The following is a 20047-nucleotide window of genomic DNA, read 5'->3' on the forward strand; positions in this document are numbered from 1 at the left end:
CCCAAGAATAACAAGAAGGGCTACTACAGGTATGTCAGACAGAAAAGAAAGTTCAAAGAAAGCATTTACCCTTAATGAGCAAGACTGTCAGACAGGTAACAATGGATTGGGATAACACTGAGGTACCCAACAAAATTTTTACCTCAGTCTCCAATGGCAACATCTCTTCCTACACATCTCAAGAGGATGGACTGCAAAACAGGGACTGAGGGAGCAAATTCCCTCCCACTGTATGTAAAGACCAGATTCATGACCACGTGAAGGAACATGAATGTACCTAAATCTACGGGACCTGATTATATGCATCCCAGAGTCCTGAGGGAATTGACTGATGTAGTTACCAAGCCACTCTCCATCATACCTGAAAATCATGGGAGTCAGTTGAAGTCACAGATGACTGGAAAAAAATGAAAAATTTTACCCATCTTTAAAATGGTAGAACAGGCGATTGTATGAACTATCAACCTGTCAGCTTCACTTCTGTGCCTGGAAAATTCATAGAAGAGATCCTCCTACAAGCTCATTTGTAATGAGAGTGGTGAACCCCTGGAACAGGTTTCCCAGAGAGGTGATAAATGCCCCATCCCTGGAAACATTCAAGGTCAGGTTGGACACAGTCCTGAGCAACCTGATCTAGTGGAAGATGTACCTGCTCATTGCAGGGGGGTTGGACTAGGTGACTTCAGAGGTCCCATCCAACACACACTATTCTATAATTCTATGATTCATGACATCGTTTATCCCAGACATGAACAAAAAAATTTGACAGTTCTGAGGATGTTCCCTTTTCACAATGTTTTGAACCATATTCCCAATGATATGAAAAAAAATCAATAGGTCACTAATACTACTTTGAGTGTTCATTTCTAAAATATGCAGGTAAGTAATGTGTGAGCCATTTACATATATAAAAGGAACCAAAATGCTGTCAAATGAAGACTTGGACTACTCCTTTGGAAAAATTGGAACTAGAAAAAGAAAGAAGAGAGAAGGAAGTATTTTTTCTTTCTGACATCTTCTCTAAGCATTTTACATGAATCATGTTTATGACATACTGTAGAAATAGTGTTAACCAGACCCCTATATATTCTGCAGAGACTGCTTGGAAAAAGCTCTCTCCATATTTAGCCTCCTTTGTTTAAATATCGAGACCCAAATACTCTTGATGGTAGTACATAGAATGATAGCCTAGTTACTTGATGGCAGTGTCCATTTAGACCTCTTGCTTTTGCAACTAAGTGCTTCTCTTAAAAAAGGTAACTTTGTGAGAGGTGAAGAATAGTTTTTCTTCTATTTATTAAGTACTTAATGATTAAATGTCTGAACAGTTATCCACATGCTCCCCTCTCTCAGAAACCTGACATTCTAACACATCCTTTGTAATACAGCAATTCCACAAAACCAGTGTGTTCCTGAAAATTAAGACTGTTAATCTATACCCAAATATTCCTTCACACTCAGAAAAAGGTTGAGAAGTGAGTAAACACATGATGCTTCACATAGAATCTCTCAGTATTAATAAATAAATATATGACTAGGATACTTCGCTCTTCCTTTAAGACATAAGCCTAGATAAACACAGTTTATTATTTTGCTGTTGAGCTTCATCCTTATAGCTTATCCTTATAACCTCAAAATGGTTTCTAGTTACAGATAAAACACCTTTCGGCCTGTAAATATAAAAAAGGCAAAATGTAGTGCACACTTCTCTTCTGTAAGTTAGATGCAGGAGAGTGGTGGATATTTGTTAATGTCTACTATCTGTTACACAGGTTTGGTGTTCACTTTGGATAAAACAAGCTCCTTCTGTGAAATGAACATCTTTTCAAAGCATGAACCTTGTTTCAAGAGCCGTGGAGTTATCCGCTTGTCACAAATGTTGTAGGGATTACAGCCCTGAGATAGCCACACACTGTGTGCTCTCCTACATGGGTAACACATACCATTATTTAAGATTCTCGGCCACAAACAAGCAGACACAATAACTACCGACAAACACAAGACCCCATTCCACGTGTACAGTAAAAGACAAATTATTTGGAGATTAAAAGTAAAGCTAAAACCACATCCTGCAGCACTGGTGCAGTGCAGCTCAAATACAGAAGGAAAAGGAACTTAAACTGTCTGCCTGGGGAAAAGATTCTCATTTGATGGCTCGGTAGAGGACTGAAGCACCTATAGTGACAGAATGTAAGAGGATATAGTCAATAATTATATTAGTGATGAGAAAAAGGTAGCACTTTTATGGAGTGTAGTAGGAGTTAAACCTAAACATTGTTGCATATCTTCTGCTGCTTCACAAAAACACAGTCTTATACCAATGATGAAATTGTAGAAATTCTAGAAATTTACCTTACTTCAGAAGTTGCTAGTGATTGTAGAATGTTTACAGACTGGTTAAAGAAAACAAAACCATAAACCCCAGCCACTAATAAGTTGCTGCATTAAAGAAATGCATTTGCAGTAGACAGGTGATTTCAATGAAAAGTTAAAGGACAATTCTTAAGTCTGAAGGGACATGTAGCATGCAAAATTAAGGAAACATAACTAATCTACTAATTGTGATTGTTTTCACCATAAAATACATATTCTGTATTACTGTTTTAATTTGGACTGCTACTGAAAATGGCAGGGGGTAACAACAGCATCAGAAAATCTGTTTAGTGACAAATACACCAGGAGAAGAGCAGGAAGTACAGTGTAGGGAACATTACAGATTGTATATTTTCGTTATGAAACACAGTCTCACAGTGCCAATTATTGTTGGTTCAAGGACAAACACTATGCAAAGAAACTGGGACATACACAGAAAAGATGTACAGGTCAGTGCAAAAAGCACCTCATGGGGACAATACCTGAGAATTCCAGAATCATCAGCTTGCAGATGACAGCACAGAGTCCATGGAGAATACCGTAACATCTCCACAGCTGTTTAATTTAGAAGTTATTATTTGAATTCCTTTGCAAGTAGAAGCAATGCAATATAAAATTGAGCTTTATCCAGAGTCCACTGCTTCTTGTAATCTCATGGCAGGTTTGTCAGAGGCTACTTAAGAAGGTGAAATTGCAGAAAACTTCAGTGTTTCTAAAACATATACTACAAAACCCCTCACTCCCCTGAGTGTTATAATGGTGAAGGTAACATATAACTGTAAACAACATATGTTAAATCCTTATGTTGTGAAACGAGGAGGTCATGCATTATTTGGTACAGGATGTCTGAGAAAGATTCAGTTGGACTGGCAAAGTGCAATGTGTCTGCAGGTTTGAAAATAACTACGGACTCCAGCCCAAAACAAAAATAACTGTTCTGAGTGTTTATACAATGAAAACTGTCTTTAGAATGGTATCAGAACCACAGACATCATGAAGATATATCAGCATAATGTAGCTGTTACAAAAAGGCAAACAGGATGTGTTGGGTGTAATAAGCAAAGTGCCAAGAGCAATAAAAAATATTAATGTCATCATTCAAGACAATCTTGATGTCTCCTCATGCTATAAAGTCTGTACGGATTTACTTTTTTCTTCTGATTAAAAAAGGTACAGTAGTCTATGTTCCTGAATGCATCCATAATTCAAAAATTTCACACTTTTTAGTAATCACAGTGGATGCATATTGCAAGAGTAACATACACTGCTGTTGTCAGAACTGCTGTTGAACTGGTGCTCAGAAAGTTTATTTTTCATCTTTTTGATTTGCATTTCCAGTTTGTAAAGCAAAATGTTTTTTCCAGGTTTCCATCACTTATGTCCAGGATTTCCTATGGGCCATCTCAAGTTACCATCACAGAAATATTCATATAATCTAAGAAATTTTCACCCCTCAGAAACTAGTTATTTCCCTTTTCTCTGAAGTGTAGTAGTTGATCCAATAGATAATCTTGGCCTATTTCAGTGCAAAGCCAAGCACAGTAGCTTAGATCATCACCAAAGTAAAGACCATAGTATGTAGCATCACTGAGTCAGTAAATAATGATAGTTTTACGAATCTTATAAGTCTTTTCGTTCTCCAAGCTGGTCTGGCACATTAAAGGATGAAGGCTTTGCTGATATAGTCACATCAGGAAGAGGGAGGCAGTATTTTCTTACCTTGTACTGATGTTGTTTCAGAACAGTAACTTTTAGGAAATTTTACAGCATACATGGGGGACTCTCAGTTAAAGTCCAACAAACCCATTTACTTCACATTTTCACTATTAACATCAATAGTAAATTGCATGTCACTCATCAGTCATGAAGACTTGCTTTTGAAGGGCTAATACACCTCTTCTTCCTTCTAAGTTGCTAGCATAGAGAAACTACTTTTTCAATGAGACTTTGTGATGTTCCTCAAATGGTGGTTCCTGCGGCAGACAGGACAAAAATGTCCTTCAGAGAGGATGAATAAACTAGCTAAGCCTGCAGCATATTCTGTATCATGATAGAAATTCTGTAGTAATGGATTTGTAATTTTTGTGTGCGACATGGTAAGAGTCTTTCAGATGTAAGGAATAGATTGGTTCAGGGGATATACCAAAGGCCTCTCTGAGACTTGCCTGTTTCTATTACTGTAGCCATTTATGACCCTACTAGAGCAGTAGTACAAATGAGTAAGCTTTGCTTACTTCTAACCTGTGAGTAAGTACTTCTAGTATTGATACAGCTGTCTTCCTGTCTGCATGTTGTGAAAAAGGAAAAGTATTTCTGTCTGTGTTTCACAGTCACATAAGATAAGCCATAGTGGTCTCAAGGTCTTGGGCTACATCTAGACGTACTCTTTTACCCCAGTATCCCATTCCTCTCACTGTTGAGCCTTCCTGGGTTTTAGAGCAGGCTGTGGATGCTATCTAACCCAGATCTTCTCAAAATTTATTCTTTGTGGAAGCTGGTTGAAAACACTTAACAGTAGCAGCAACAATACACAGTGAAATGCACCCATGTGTCACCTAACACAAATTTAGGATACAGCCAGTATGAATATATGATTGTGGGATGCAAGAGATGCTTTCAGGTTCCTTAGCTTGAAGTTGACACAAAAACACAGTAAGAGACAGGACTGGGAAACAACCTGCTTTACTGAATCACTCCACCAGCTTTCAAGACTATCTTCTAAACATGTTTTGCCAATGGCTATTATAATTTTTTCTGGTGTAGACTTTGAATACATTGCAAGGATTTATTTATCCCTTGTGTGAGAAAGGTACAGTATGAGTATATAAAAGAAGATAAAATTTTCTTAATTGTATCAAGAAATGCTATGAAAGTTTAAAAACTAAGGTGACAGTCTCTGTGAGTGTTCTTCTACTAAATAAAACCTACAGTACATACTTTTAATTATATGAGAAATAATTAACTTTTGTAGTGTAATTGCCATGATTCTATCAGTATTAGCTGCAGAATGTCTTACTTTTTTAACTGAGATAAGCAAACCTGATTTTCTTGTAATTGTGCTGCACTTCCTATGCAATTACATAGTCATGAATAGAAAAATAATAGTATGTTTCTTTTTAATCTATTTAATCCAAATCTGGGTCATAAAAGAGTGCCAGAACTCAGAGCATCTCAAGGATTATCAGATGTCAGCTGCTTTGTTGCAACTACAGTAAGAGTGGGATGCAACTGAACTCTAAATATGAAGTTACTATGTATTAAAAATATTGTAATTGTAATTAAAAGAGATGCTAATAACAAAAAAAAATGCTCCAAATGTTTCTGATATAAAGGCAGTCTAGACATTTTGTGTATCAGTAACTGCAATAAATATTTTTACAGTTAAATCCCATGTGAATTTAGGATAGTTGCCCCTCATGATTTTGAGGTAAGGTATTACCTTTTTAAAAATACATGGTTAAAAAGTTAACCATGCTCTTTCCCTAACCCTAATGCTCTTCCCTTGATCAAATTTTTATGTATGTCTCTTCAAAAAAACCAAAACAACCAAAACCAAAGCAAATAAATGAACGAAACAAACAGCCATGTAAGTGCATGCTTATCTCAAAATACAGCATGACACAGTTAAGTCAGAAAGATGCTGACATGATTAAAGATAAGCTCCAAAGTTATTTTCTCAGTTAGGGTTTGGATGGAACAAAACGTTCCTTAAATGTTCCTCTCGTAAGTTCGAGATTTCTTCTGACAGATAGATAGGTTAACTGGTGTCGAGCAAATGTGGTAACTGTCCTAGTGAAATGGCCTTGATGGACATACTGCAGACTCTCATGCTGGCTTCTAAATTAAACCCTGGTCATCCTTAATGTCCTTGAGTCCTAACAGAATCCAGACATTTTTACTTGCTGGGATGTTTATAAGCACTCTCCATATAAGTGGGATTCATTTCACCTAATTTGAAATATTTACCACATACTCTAGTAAAGCTAATAATCTTGGTTTCCCTTTCCAGTCAATGGGAAGAAAAAATGGTTCAAAAGTATCATCTATTTTGCAAACTCATTTAAAGTTTAGATGCATTGTCCTTCAGGTGTTTTTCCCCATTTATTATGTGTGGGTGAATTGATTCAGCTTAGAAAACTAGCATCAACCTTGTAGATACAGAGCTTAATGTGAAATTAATCCCTACTTTTTTTCTCTAGCACACTTGTCTGAGTCCAGCTTTAACCAATTTTGGTCCTTTAGACATGCACACAGCAAGACAAATTCATAAACCATCTAGATGGTCCCCCAAACAGTTTCTTCACTATAACAGAGCACTTGTGTAGTTCAAGTCACTGTACTGTGCTGTTCAGGATTTTGCTCTGCAATTCAAGGTCTTTCTTCTGAAATACAGAATTTCTCTTCTATGTACCATAAATTCCTTACAATCACCTCCATCACTGTGTTCTGGTCATTCTTGCTGACCTGGGTTTATTTTCATCTTAATGACACCTGAAAAGTTTTGGCTTTCCTCCCTCCCACACATTTTTTCTGTTTAGGGTCCAGTTGAATAGGTGCCATCCTTGACTTTTAAGGTACCTTTAGCCTTTTCTCTTTATTTTATTCACTTATAATAAATCCCACTGAAATCAAAGGTATGACTTCTTGAATAAGATACCATGAATGAGAGTAACAGAATCTGTCCTACAGTAAAATTTCTCGAAGAAATCTTTTGAGGTTTTTCTGTAGCACTTTAAAACAAAGTATTGAACATAATGTATTATAATGTAAATTCCATCAAACACTGTGTCATTAACATTTAGCAATCTTGTTTATTCAAGTCAATCCATCTATATATACAAATCTGATATTTGCCTTTTTAAAAATTTAACGTGCCTAAGTGCCCATAAATCAGTTATGACAATCATTGTTAAAGCAATCAATAGTAAGGAATATGCATTAATTCAAATAATATTGATAGCCACATGAACCTGCATCAGTCTTCTGTGAAATAAGAAAAATGATACATCTTTTTAAAATCAATATTTTCCTTTTTATGTCATTCATTTGAAGAGTATCAATAATACATTACTTTATACCTTATGTGTCAGTAGCCCTACTTCTAAATGTAGAGATATCTTGAAAAAATATTGAAGTGAGGCAAGAGAAAAAAAATCATCAAAGCAATGACCTGCTAAAAAGCTTACATTCATCCATTGTATTGTGGGTATTCATCTGAACTAAAATATGTATGGGCAGCATTACTGGTTGGATATATTATTTATGACTCAAACCTCAATAACAGATGCTTGTATACCACATTTGTCCTGGAGTTAAAGAGCAAGAGGAACGGTAAGAGAACTCAGTATTGCCTTTATCTATCTTCAGACATTAGAACCATGAAGTTAGGCAGGTGTGCAGACCAAAGTGGAAATACAAGATGTGGAATTACAACATCCATTCATCACAAAAGAAACATTTTAATTGGTTATATGTGGAAAATATCTACTTGACAGTCAGTTTCTCACTTTTCACATAAGTGCTTTGCTGCTTGGATGCCTAATCTTGTTTAGTATAGGGAAAGTAATTTGACATGAAAGTACCTAGATGGCTGCCGAAAATTAATTGCCAATTAAAAAAGAAAAATGTTTGTGCTACTCTATAAACAAGCCAACATATAAACCTTTCAGTCTTGTTGCTTTATTTATGTCTTTGTAGATCTGGTTTCAAGCTATTTGCATACAATTTACAAATTCATATTATAATTCTCCAGTATATTTATGATTTTATAGTTGTATATATTTTACCTCTAAGAAAAATATTTATTTCTTTATGCTTCTGTTGCTTATTATTTAACAAAAACATTTCATTACATTTGATAGTTTATGTCTCTTCCTTAGAATGAGGCATTTTTATTTGTAGGGCTCAGAAAGAGACGTTTATTTTTCCCCCACATTAAAACAAAAAAGCCAAACCTCAAAACGATGAACTCCCGTCTCTTACTTCCCATAGCTTCCTCAGTTTTCTTTCAAGCAAGGATGAATACCCCAATGATTCAAAGTATAAAGGTTAATCTGAGTGGAAAATGAAGGCTTTAACAGGATTGTAAAGCTTAAGGGCTCCTTTCAGCACTAAAGAGACTTTTGAAAGTGGCTGAGCCATAGAAATTTCATGAGTACCATGGAATGGCCCCCTTAGATCCAAAATACAATTCAAATGGCACAGCTGGCTGAATCCATGAGTAGAAATGGATATTGACTTCCATTTTCTTCCTTCTTCTCCTCCCAAAATTAACTTTCTACACATTGGGTAGATAGTGTGAATCAATGTTATGTCCACATAAATGTTAGCAATTATGTGTAGGATAGATTATTGAATAGCATAAATTTGAAGTAGTAATAGAAAATTAATATAATTTCAAATCTTGTTTTTTTAAACTGTAACATAAGCATATCTCTTTTAAATTTTAAAAGTTTTTGATGTTTCTTTGTTAATTTGGGGGGGGTTTTTTGTGTGTTTTTAAATTGAAATGTATTCCCAGTGAATGAAATTCAGTCAATTTACCTTACATTAATAAATTGGGAATATCTATGGTTGTTGAAAGCTATTTCTCCTTATATTAACCTTTTTATTCAGTCTTCAAGTCCACATGAGTGAGGCAAGTCAGTACTCTTTTGCTAAAGTGAATCCAAAAGCCAGATTTTAATGAGGGAAAAAGACTCAAACTAACCAGACCAAACCAGAACAAAACAATACAGAACAGAAGAAACCCCACGCTCACAAAGTTTTCAAGAACAAGTTTTGACAAATCTCTTGGCAAAATATGAGTAAGACACCTCATCTACAGATTTAACCAATATAAAAGACTGACTGCAAATACTTGTGAAGATTTTTTTCAGGATAAAATTATACAATAGGAAACTCCTGTGCACATTTATGAACTGCTCAGTTTTCTCACAAAACTATGTCCCATGTGAAACATCAATAGTGTTGAGATAATGTCAGTGTCACTTATTATGGCTGTGCCAAACAGCTCTGTAATCCTCAAAAAACAGACATATTACATACAATAGCCACCATTCAAGGCATGATTTAACAGTCACCTGTCTTGTTTTTCTTTTCTCTTTCAATTAGAATTATAAGAATAAAAATAATAATTCATATGTAGATTTTATTGAATACAACTTTTTACTGGAGAAGAAAGCTAATAAAGGATATTAATGTAACGGTTTTTAATCTCAATAAAAATAATCTATAGTATTTCTTATATTTTATATTTGCAAGCTTTTGTTGTTGTTATGTCCATTTTGTCATTCTTATTTGTAGCCTTTTAAAATACAAAGTATCATAAAGATCACAAAAAGGCCTATCAATGTGAAAAGTTATCAAAAATCTCACAGAAATATTTTCAAATCAGTTCTCAGAACTTAAGTAGTATTCAAATTGGAATGCATTTACCATTAGTAAGGCTTCCAAAACATTTTCTTTTAAAATGAAATATTTTATTAATATGTAGCTAGTTATCCTATCTTGTTCTTCTTTAAAACTCATCATAAAAGATAATTCTTAATACAAGCTTTGAATGCCTCACAGTTCTATAATATGGATCTCTTGGAAAGTATTGGGAAATAATGTATCTGTCTTCCTTTTCTAATGTGATAACAGAGAAATAACCAAAAATGGCAAGCAAGTTAGCAAAATCTTGAATCATTAGATATGCAGCTGTAATTAAGGAGAGAGACCTACGCAATCTTTAATAGGTGACTGATTTTGTCTGTGAGCAAATTAAGTGCAGTTATATTTCTGTGTAATGTTCCATTACATTAGGTATTTTCACCCCAAATTTTTATGTGACTCCTCCAGTTGACTCTGAGAAAATAGTAGAAATTTTATATTTTTCCCTCTTTAAATTACATACAAAAAAGTATGGGCTGCTGTTTTTTACTGTCTCACAAGGATCACAAGACCCTCACATTACTTATCACAAGACACAGAGAAAAAGATGTGGGATATCAAGAGGTGAAACACAAACTCCATGTTCCTTCATTTCAGATATCTACTGCAGCTTTTTGGTGATTCCTATCACTAAAATCAACAGGATAGCCATGTAGCCATAGATGCAAGTAGGAATAGCATTTGAAAGAGATTTATCTTCTCCATAATAATCCTCACAGCTGAGGGTATTATTAAGTTAGTTTGCAATCTTGTGATCTTTTTAGTTTTCTTATTCCTGTGAGGAGTTGCATCAAGCATTGTAATAAAAAATAGTTGAACAAAAAGTGTCTGCCCCTTACATTCTTAAGAGATTACTGTAGTCTGTGCTTTTGGACACAGATCTAGACACAAGATTTAGACTTAATTATTTTAGCTTCCCTCTAGCAACTGAGACATATATCCTGAAAAGCTCCAATTGCTTCAAATAAACACCAGAATTCTCTCAGCTATGTAGGTCACCCTTCACTTGCTCTTAACTAACTACAGAAAGCAATTCAAAGTCCTCTGTGACTGACCCACTTAAGATATCCTGCCTTCCCGTGGCCCATAATACTGTCTTAGGTTGCTTCCCACTGGAACAATAAAATAGTGTATTGCAAAGGAAACCTTGTGAGAGTAGTGAATCTCTCCATAAAGGGGAATTCAGTGATAAACCTCACCTGTGAATTCACTTGCCACTAAGAAATTTGTAGTTTTCAGCTTAAAGCCTTTTTCTTATATTTTACTTTGGAAATAATAACCTAACCATCCTTAGCCACCTATGCAAACAAATGAACACATGAATAAACAAACAAATCCTACCAACATGGTAAACAGAGTCTTCTTCTAGGATGGAAAAGAAACAGGAAAAAGGCAGTTTTATTTTCATGCAAGTACTTAATAGAAATATTGACAGAAATTAACATATGCCATTGTACTGAAAAAGTAAAATAAACATCACTTATCTAAATAATTTACAAAATCATAGGCTAAATTTATTTGTAGATCACACAGAAGTAGTTGTTCTTGCGAAATTTTCATTAAATTACCTTTTCCCAAACATGATAATGTTGTGAGAAAATAACTGCCAGAAGCATCTAGCACATCCATTTCAATTTCTGCTTGAAAGCAGAAATTTGAAAAGCAGGTTCAATTTTTTTTTTTCCAATTGTTAATATTTGGTTTTCTCAAAAACCTACTTGCTTGTTAAATATTTGGAGCTGAGCCACAATCTAGTATAAGTCCTATTCTCACCTTCTTGTCCTACATCCCCAGGTGCTTTTATAACTCTCCATGAACTGGGTTGGGTACTTCAATACCTATCTATATTGAGCTATATTCTTAAAAAGCATTCATCATCTGAGGGTAGCTTTCAGTTCTTAAGTGTTTGGTGATCAAATTCCTTAGACATTGTAGTGATACAAGATATATAATCACACCAACATAAGCTTCACAGTTATAGCAATGTCTGTGAACGAATGTTCCACTGAAGAATTTATTTTTTCAGTAGTGTCAAAATTGAACCAACAGTACCACTTTATGTTTCAACCTTCTGTGGTTCTTGTCATGTCACATATTGAAAACCAAGATAATAACCCAGCAGTCATCACTGTATTCAACCTTTCAAAGAAAACAGAATATCCAAATTAAGCAATGTATACAAATTTTCACGTAGATATTTAGACTTGTAAAATACAACCAACTATTATTCAATAATTTTACAGCTGTTTTAACATGGCATCGTGGGATTGATTCTTTCTTTCCTTGAGTGTGGTTAGTTAGAGGTAAAGATGGTTCTTTCACTTACCTTTTTGGTGGAATAACATCTGGTTTTTAATTAAGTAAATAAGCTCCAAAGCTATTTCAGTGCTCTGTTCTACACTAGCTATCAGAATTAGCACCAGCAAAGGTGTAACAGTTAAAAACTGAAAGGTTTTGAATTTTTTTAATTAATTTCTGGAGTTTTTATAAAGGAGGAAAAAAGTCTCAAAATTTTACTGAAAAGGAAGTAGTGTCCTATCGTTAGGAAAACTGACTTCTGACCACAGCAAAATAATCTTCAGGCCTGAGAAGTTCCCATCAAGAGATACACATATCTCTTGGTCTTTCCATTTACCATGTTTCCTAACTTGTGATAGTCACCAGAAATAATGTATTGAAGTGACATAATTAACTTTTATTTATGGATAAAATATGCCCAGAAAAGAGAGAAGTCAGGAGCTGTCCATTTTAGGAACAGTTTTATTGATACATCGATCACTACCTTTTTTTCCTTCAGAAACTCTGTGACATAGCAACTAAGATAAAGAGTGTGGCATTGTTTCCACTTTTATCACAGCTTTCAAACAAGCCACTCACAGTCTCTGACTCAGTTACACACTAAATGGAAGGAACTATGTTGGTCTACTGCCTAGGCCTTTTCCATTAAACCCTACTAAAGAAAGACTCTGAGACATAAAGAATTAATACAGCCAGACAATAAAAGCTTTTAACAGATACTTAGAAATTTCAGATGATATTTGCAATAAGAAAGAGGATAAAAAATTACAAACTTTGTTCATCAAACCCTTTGTTTTAAAAAACTGTGAATGCAGGGCATACAAACAATGTAATGCAGCAAAACTATTCATGCAAGGTTTAAGAGCATTTCTTAGTGAAACTGGTAGAGCCACACTGGTGCAGAGCTCCATGTAGCCTCATCACTTGTACTGAGCTGCAGGGTTTGTGAGTTTAGGCATAGCACCATGTCCATGGCTACACTGCTTCTCTTGATCCCAAACCTCGTGGTTTGCAGTTGATACTGGCAATTCAAACCCTGCTTTGCATACAGAAATTATTCATAGTCCAAAGCTCCCCCTGCTAACAGAAAAGCATATAGTGAAACTTCTGACAATATGTGTTAAACAGCATTGACTGTCATGACTATATCAATCCTTCTCTTAGAAAATGCAGCACATGGCTCTGATGTTGTTTTAATAAGCAGAGGTGAAATCCAAGTCATTATATAACTTTTTTATTCTTGCAAAGCAGTCTGACTTTGTTCTAGATAGTAATGTGACCAAAGTGAAAAAAAAAAAAAAAAAAGCCTAGTTTTTAATGAGCTGTCTCAATAGTATTCATCAAAAAGCAAGCTCAGGATTCATCAAAATCAAACATGTTTATTTGTGCAAGCTGTGGTATTAAGTGGAGCACTTCATGCCTTAGTACAAAATTGATGAGAAATCATGAAATAGGAGTGTATTTCTGATGTAAAATGTCTTAAGTGGCAAGTCCCAGCTCAGGTGTAAGGTACAATTTGAAACACTATCTTAATATTTAATCTATATAACATTCTTCCATATTGTCTATTTCTCACATTATTATTTAACTGTTAATACTTAAAGTTTTTCCTAATGCTGCACAAAATATGACTTGTGATATTTGTGATAAAGATTATTTATTTATGTATCATATTAGTCACTTTTAAGGTAAGTAAACAATGCCATTCCCTTATGAGTTTTATTTATATTCTGAAATCAAATAATTCTAAAACATAGCCTCTTTATTTCTAATATCAGCTATTGAAGATATGCATTTTCCACATACTAATTTAACAAGAGATGCCTACTAATTCTTCAACACATTTTAGAGAAGGCCAAGAAAATATTTATGAAACTAAATTAAAAATTTTATCAAAACTTTAGATGACCAAGTGTTTTTTTTACTGAAGTTTTCCCCATAACCTTCCTACTAGATAGGTCCTTGTCTGCTGTATACCCAAACCACGTAGCACCTCAACAGCTCAGTATAATAGATAATCTGAGAGTTCTTAAAACATATCAGGATTCAGTGTCTGTGTTGCCATAATAGCTGAAACAGCCATCTCAGCCTCAGTTTCAAACAGAAGTTTCCAGCAGAACTGCCTGAGAATACACCTTGGTCAACAGGTTAAGGTCTCAAAAAAAACCCAAAAACCAAAAGCGATTCTCACAGGTCCTCCTTTAAAAATGTCAATAATTTTATTAGTACAATCACTAGGTAGAAAATAAATGTAATTTCTATAACCTATTTAGTAGATACTGCCTATGTTTGAATCCTTCCTCTGTTCTTTTACAATTACCATCCAGCAGCGTTCATCTCTGCCTTCCTAAATATAGTATCTACTTCTATGCACTTATTTGAAATAATATGGAATTGTTTTAGAATTAATATAAATAGGTTAAGTTGTGCATTCTTACTTTTCACAATATATTAAAAAATCCTCTGAAGAAAATGGCATATTCACAACCGATGAGAACAATGTAAACCATCACCAGGCTGAAAAGCAGCTGAGTTCAAGATTCTCACAATCTGGAAGAAAATGTTATCTACTACACTGATGGATAAACAGAGAAAGCTCATCTTCTTCAAAAAATTAATTTAGTCTCCATTATGACAAGAGGATTTAAGAAAGAGAATCCTATTTGCAATTGCTTGGGGTCTAGAGAAGGCAAGATTTCATTTGTAGAGAGTTTCTCCCCAAAATCTTTTACTTGTTACCTAAAAAGAAGAAAGCATTACCATTTTCTTGACATCCTTCTCTTCACCATGTCACTATTACCAAAAGTTCTGAAAGAACAGTATTTAAAATTGTAACTAGAAGCTACAAAGCTGATATTTTTCCTAACTAGATGCCTCCTTGTAAACAAGCTAGAATATACCAGTCACTTGAAATGATAACATCTCATCAGTATTTGCAGCCAGGAAATATAGTAGTCCAAAATTACATAAATTTTATGTATTATCAATGTTTGGGATTCACTCAACCATGTGATACTATCCTTCCTCATAAACCTGAATAATTTTGTTTCAATCAGTATGCTGCTTCTCCAAGAGGTAAAGACCATTATGGACGTCTGTTAGAATGGCTGGTTGGCTGTAGCATCACCAAAAGTCTGCAAGATTTGTATGAAGTGCAGCCATATAACCTTTGGTCTGTGCTCTTGTTGGCTTTTACAAGCTAAACAGTATGAAAGCTTTGTCACCTAGATGAAAAACTTAAAAGAAAAAAGAAATAGGAAACAAAAGGAAAAAAAAGCTACTGTAGGAAGTAATGTCGATCATCTTCTGTATATCAAATTTCCCTGTGAGTCAGTACTCAACTAGTATTGCAGCATTTTGTCAGGATGACTTGTATTAGGCATATTGCTCAAAACTGAAGGAAAATTAAACAGCTGGATCAATTTTCAAAATGTTTTACAAGGCTCCCATAGGGAATCTTCTGTAGAGTTTAATTAGTGACTGGACTTTCTGTTCTGGTTTTGAAAGTAGTCTCTTTATTTAGATGCCTACTTACAGAAGTAAAGATCAATATTTATATTCCTAGTCATAAAATTCTCAATCTCAAAGCCATATTAGGTAGTGTTTCCTAAATAATGTAAGTCTTCATAATTGCAGGATGATGGTGAAAAACTTTGTCTTCCTTCACCCCCGCCACCTTCTCACACATACTTCTTCCCCTTGTAGGTGTTCTAGAAATTGAGCTGAGTCAGATAATGGATAGCTAGAGCTGTCAAATGGAAACCAACAGACACCTATGACCTGGATGAGATAGAAAGAATAGCAGAGCTTCCCTCCATTACACAAACTTTTTGGGTGGAGCAGTAGGACAGACCAAAACTCGAGCCAATTTTGAAACTACATGTTAAGTCTCTTAGGTGTTACAGAAAACAAAGGTCTTACCACATGTAGTCATGAAGAACCAGGGGGGGTTATTTCATTATCTTGAAGTGGTATATGATTCTTTTCATTCCAAATAAATCAGAACTGGTTTATTTTGTTAATTTATATCAATCCAAAAACTCAATTTTATTATATTAAAATTTCATTATAGGAGGCTCTGTGCAGGCTCTGTCTCCAGAAAAGAACTTTTGTTCAAATGTGTAAGGAAAAATAACCAACTAATATACTCAGGAGAATAACAAGATAATGCCAAGTTATTTCTGTCAAAACTGTGTTTATTTAAAAAGAACAACAAGCTTGAGTGTCTCTGAATAAAGCAAAAGTCAAATAGCAGAAAAGCACTTCAATGTCAGCAATCTCTCACTTGGAGATTTCTTCGTTATCCAGAGTTCTCTGGCAAACTTCTCACCCTCATGCATTTGCTAATTTTCCCATGGTTTTTTAACCTGCACACACCTATGTATATTTGTTTTGAAATCTAATAGCATTCTCCAGCTTTAGGTAAAAAAAACCTATTGTTTTAGCCTTATGATTTTATAACTTAATGTGATGGTTTTTCAAATTTTTATTGACTTGAAAGGTTTTTCATAACAATTTATATAATAATATTCACTCTCTATCCACATCTATTTTTCACCTTAAAAAATAATTTCATCCACCAAAAAAAAATTAGAAAGCAAAAGAAATGTGGACTAAATTGAAGTCAAAATGGGGTGGGATTATAAACAAGAAGTAATATACTTTTACTTGATTGTTATTCTCTTCTGGGAAACTTAAAAGAATATATTTGTTTTCAATAAAATTGTCTGTCTCCTGATTTTTCTTATTAAATGTATCTTTACTCTATGATATCCTAAATTTGGTTTATGTTTCCTGCTCATACAGGTAACATTAGACGTGTACCATAAAAGTTTTTCAGCAGTGGCTTTTAGTTTCCAGAAGTGATAGCCTGTGGGCCAAGGTGCTGCTAGCTATTCTGCACAGGACAAAATATTTCCTGGAAGATTTAGTTTTATTTTCCTGAGAGTGCATTTGCAAAATGGACCTTGACGGGATGCATCCATTAATACTGAGAGATCTGGCAGACATATAACGAGGCCTTTCACGATCATCTTTGAGAGGTCATGGGGATCAGGGGACATGCCTGAGGACTGAAAGAAAGCAAATTTCACTCCGGTCTTCAAAAACGGTGAGAAGGAGGACCCAGGGAACTACCAGCAAGTCAGCCTCACCTCATTCCCTGGAAAGGTGATGAAGAGCCTCATTCTGGAGGCCATCTCTATCCACATGGAAGACAGGAAGCAGATCAGGGTAGTCAGCATGGATTCACTAAAGTTAAATCATTCTTGATCAAACTGATTACCTTCAGTTGTTTCAGATGAAACAACTACGTGGATGGATGAGAGAAGAGCAGTGAATATTGTCTTCAATATTATGTATATGTGTTTTATTACATATGTGTCTTCAGCAAGGCTTTCAACACTACCCCTCACAACACCCTCATAGAAAGTGCGGACTGGATGAGTGGACAGTGAGGTGGATCGAGACCTGGCTGAACAGCAGATCCCAGAGGGTCATTATCAGTGGCACAGGGTTTAGTTGGTGGCTTGTCATTAGTGCTGTCCCCCAAGGTTCAATACTGGGCCCATTCTTGTTTAACTTACCCATCAATGGCTTGGATGAAGGGACAGATGCCCCCTCAGCAAGTTCACAGGTGGCACAAAGCTGGGACGAGTGACCCAGAGAGCTGTGCAGCCCTTCAGAGGGATACTGACAGGCTGGAGAGATGGGCAGAGAGGAACTGTCCGAAATTCAGCAAAGGTGCAGGGTCCTGCACCTGGGACCTGCTGGACAGTAACTCTGCAAAGAAGGATCTGGGGGTCCTGGTGGACAATGAGCTGTCCATGAGTCAGCAGTGTGACCTGGAGACCAAGGAGGCCAGTGGTATCCTTGGTTATATTAGGAAGAGCATTGCCAGCAGGTTGAGGGAGGTGATCCTGTTCTTCTACTCAGCCCTGGTGAGGCCATGTCTAGCATGCTGTGTCCATTTCTGGGCTCCTCAGTAAAAGAGAGACATGGAGCTCCTGGAGCAGGTCCGGTGGAGAGCTACAATGTTGATCAAGGGTCGGTAGAACCCCTCTTGCAAGGAAAGGCTGAGAAAGCTGACCCTGTTCAGACTTGAGAAGAGACAACTTGTTGCGGTGGCTGCCCCCATGGTGGGGGTGGCCTGTGGGCTGGGGGGCCCAGGGGTGGTGAGACAGCCCCAAATTTTGAATCAACCCCCTTGGGTAAGCCTTGAGGCAGCGTGACCGAAAGACCCCCTCCCAAGGTGCTCTGTCACTTTATGTTAATACACCCCAGTTCTGTTACCCCGATTGGTTTGCTAACTCTCCACCCCCTGTACCCCTAATAAGTTCATGTCCTAGAATGTTTTCCCTTCCCCACTTTCGCATTAGCCCTTGGCCCTTGGCTCCTCCATCCGCGTTTCTTCATTAGCTCCTGTACCCTGGCCCCACCTATGTACTGCTCCAGTGCCCTCAAACCATTGGTCTCTGATGCTCTCCCCGCCCCTTGTTGCCTTCATACTTATACCCTGGACCCTCCTGTATTCTTGTTCCTTTGCCCCTGGAACCCTTCACGGGCTCGGCAATAGAGTCTCATGGAACTCTATGTGAAGGACCCCTCCCGCCTCTTTATTCTTGGTGACACACTCAACAGCTATCCGGTGGCGTACGTGCACATGGCTTCTGTTGGGCGGAGGCTGAGTGCCAGTGTGGTGCCAGCCAAAGCAGCCTCATCTGGACGCTTTCCAAGAGGACACAGTGGCCTCCAGCCACAACGGGCCAGCAGCATCAACAACTGAGTGGGGACCTCATTGTCTGTAATTACTTGAAGGGAGGGTGTCAAGAGGATGGAGCCAGGCTCTTCTGAGTGGTGTCAACCAATAGAACAAGAGGCAATGGGCAGAAACTGATGCACATGAAGTTCCACCTGAACACGAAGAAGAACTTTTTGTGAAAGGGACCACACACTGGAACCAGTGAGGTTTTGGAGTCTCCCTCACTGGAGATATTCAAGAACTATCTGGATGCAATCCTGTGAAAGGTGCTCTAGGATGACCCTGCCTGAGTACAAAGGTTAGAAGGACCACAGTGGGCCATCTGATTCCTATTCTGTGATTCTGTGAAAATGAAGAAAAAGTAATCTGTTACATAATGTGAACATATCTAGGGAGTATCTGTATATAACACTGGGGATAGCTCTTCATCATGACAGTTAAAGTAAACAACAACAAAAAAATGCAATCAAACATGGGTGTAGAATCTTCCAGAAGAATTAAAAGGAGGAAAACTGGTAAGGTTTAGATGCTAATAATTACAAGGGAATTAATCTACTGGGGGTGAGAGGTTATAAAGTCAATGAAATGATAGAGTTATATCAAGAATGTTACATGTAGCTTAGTGCTACGTCAACATTCTCAAGCACTGCGCCTGTGACATTTATATATTTGGGAATTTGGGACATAATTTTCAGGAGGATAACAAAACCCAGAGCTTAATAGTGACTGAATACTTAAGTTTAATGAAGAGTTGCAATAATATTAAATTTAAATATGCCAAAAACAGCTTAAAAATCAAACCTTCTGCTCCTAGTTAAATTAATCCAAACTTTTGTTATTAATTAAAATTTATCTATAATTCATGAAGGAACACTGTTTCTCTGATCTCAAAACCTCTCCAAATTTATTACAAAAAGAACTACCTCTTTTTTTCTGTGGAGAGTTTTTGTGGTGAACATTATAATATAGTGATGTGATTACACAAAGATGAACAAAGAAGAAACTATCATGACTTAGGTATTAGGACTTTTTTTTTGGTGAGTTATAGTCCAATCCTGTATTTTGTTTTCTTTCTTCCATTTCATTGATAGAAATCTCTTTTCTGCAGACATTTCCTTGGCCTGTGCCATATTGATCGCTTCTGTTGAGGGAGAATGAGTCTTCTGATTGCATTCTACTTGA

This window comes from Corvus moneduloides, chromosome 2 (genome assembly GCF_009650955.1).
Source record: "Corvus moneduloides isolate bCorMon1 chromosome 2, bCorMon1.pri, whole genome shotgun sequence".
Classification (NCBI taxonomy): domain Eukaryota; kingdom Metazoa; phylum Chordata; class Aves; order Passeriformes; family Corvidae; genus Corvus; species Corvus moneduloides.